Below are 2,388 nucleotides of genomic sequence, written 5' to 3' on the forward strand. Positions count from 1 at the left end.
AGGAAGCTTTAAAATGAAAACAAAACAAATTAGTGGGAGAGGAAAAGTCATTTTACCTAATGGAAAACACACACACACAGACTACAAGCTTCTTTCAGTCTCTGTCTGCCAAATCCACTCACAAGGCTTTGGTTTTTTGGTCAGCTCTGGGCTACAATAAAAGACACTTTCCTTAGTTGTCTTGCACTGGGACTGAACCTGAAACCACATGATTGGAAAGCAAACTTCTTATCTACACAGCCATGCCTGCACCTTTTGTATACTAAAATTCATGAACACTATCATCTTATATAGGACAATTGTTACAATTATTTATTATGTTTGTATCAATCTTTGGTTTTTGTGTATCACAATTTAGCAATCTGAAGATATTTTTCATCAGAATCTGGGTGCACGTGCAATGTATTCTAGCACGGATATAATACATACATAAAAACCACAGCTGTTATTTTTTAAATTATTTATAATTTATGAATGACATCTTCTCATGTGTGATTGTTTTATAACTATTTATGTTTATACCAATCCTCAGTTTTGTTCATAGTTATTTGTAAACTCAAACCAGAGCACTTTTCTCTCAAGTATTGACTTGTACTTTACAGCACTGCTGGAGCTAGACCATTGCTTGATACTCTTTTATCATCTCTGAATGTGAAGATTTAGATATATTGTTGTTGTTTGCTCTTTCCCGGTTTCATTGGCATATGGGTTCCCCATCTGAACTGGACGCCAGTCCATCGAAGCTGCTAGATGCAGGAGGAAAGTGTAAGAGGAAGTTATGGTGAAAGAGTCAGCAGAGGTTTGCCATTACCTTCTGCCGGAGCTGTGAGAAGCTTAGGTGTTTCGCTCATAAACACACACATCACCCAGTATGAGATTTGAACCCACGATCCCTCGACCATGAGTCTGCTGCTCTAACCACTAGGCCATGTGCTTCCACGAAGATTTAGATATAGTTGTTCTTTATTCCTAGATCAGCCCTGATTAAGTAAACCTATGATCAAAGCATTCCAGACATGGCCATATCATCCCGTTTCTACTATAATCTAGACTCCATTACCTAAAGTAATATTTCTGTATTTCATGATAGTAGAGTGTAATTTGAGTGAGATTTGACTACTATTTCTAACAGATTGAGTAACTGCAGAGAGGCTTGTTCATTGGCCAACTGAAGGTTCCAATTATAAAATAATCTCTTGTTTTGACAAGCTTTTTGTATATTTAAATAATTGTTTCTAATTCAGGCCCAAGGCCAGCAGTCTTGGGAAGAAGAGGTATAATGGATACAATTGATTAAATTTCACCAGTACTTTACTGATACTTTATTTATTGACTCTAGAGGGGTGAAATGTGAAGTTGATCTTGATGTGACATGGACTCAGAATATAAAGAGCTAGAAGAAATACCACGAGGCATTTCCCCCCACCCACTCCTAGTGCCCTAAGGCTTTTGCCAGCTCATTACCTTGTCTGTTATTGTCATCATTTAATGTTTGCTTTTCCTCACTTGCATGGGTCAGACAGAACTTGTTGAGACACATTTTCTACAGCTGAATGTCCTTGCTGTCACCAACCTCCCGCCTGTTTCCAAACAAGGTAACATTTCTCCATGACCAGACATGGAAACAAACAACACCGCTTGGATGACAGTGCTGCTTGGTTACAACAATCATGCAATATCAAGACAAGAGTACCCATACACACACACACACACATACACACGCAAACATAAACACACGCATATGGTGACTTTCTGAGACACATTTGTTCTTTTTCTTTCTCTCCATTTGTCTTTTCTCTCCTCGTTTATTCTTTCCGTAGAAGAGCAAATGCCCAAAGTATGAAAGCTGTTTCCTGTACGTAAACCTAATACAGTCTGTCTTTTTACCTTGTCTTCATGTTATTTATAATTTTTGCACTATATTTACGATAGGCTTCTTCCAGTCTTCATCTAGCAAATTCGTTCACAAGGTTTTGGTTATTCACTAAGGCTATAGCAGAAGGCAAGAAAAATGAGGGATAAAAGATTGAGTTACATGGATAGATAATATGAAGAATTGAACAGACTTAAAATACAGTGAAAATATAAGGACAACACAAGAAAGACTGAGATGGCAATATCGAGTATTCAACTGGCTGAGGGTGGATGATATCTGATGATGGCGCTGAATTCTACCATCAGCTGATTTATTTCTGTTTTGAAAGAGAGAATTTCTTGAAAATATTATGAACTTTTCATCAACACCAGAGATATTTTGAATAAAGTTTTCAGTGAAAACATATCAAGGTTTCTTCCACTGCTTTTTTTCTCTTTTTTATGTTTTTTATTACTCTACACTATTTTCCTGCAATTTTCAAAAATTGTTGAAATGTCACACACACACACACC

The 2,388-nt window shown here is 36.9% G+C and overlaps 1 protein-coding gene across 2 annotated transcripts in view; it reads left to right on the forward strand.

Annotated features, from left to right (window-relative positions):
- LOC106878152 (uncharacterized) overlaps positions 1 to 2,281 on the forward strand; it is a 44,493-nt gene extending 42,212 nt beyond the window's left edge. For both annotated transcript variants that reach the window (XR_008264636.1, XR_001410469.2), the window contains one exon: positions 1,933 to 2,281. The gene's annotated coding sequence lies outside the window, so the exon portion shown is untranslated. The remainder of the gene's footprint in view (positions 1 to 1,932) is intronic.
- Positions 2,282 to 2,388: the final 107 nt, after the last annotated feature.

Source organism: Octopus bimaculoides, chromosome 7, assembly GCF_001194135.2.
Source record: "Octopus bimaculoides isolate UCB-OBI-ISO-001 chromosome 7, ASM119413v2, whole genome shotgun sequence".
In the NCBI taxonomy this organism is placed as follows: domain Eukaryota; kingdom Metazoa; phylum Mollusca; class Cephalopoda; order Octopoda; family Octopodidae; genus Octopus; species Octopus bimaculoides.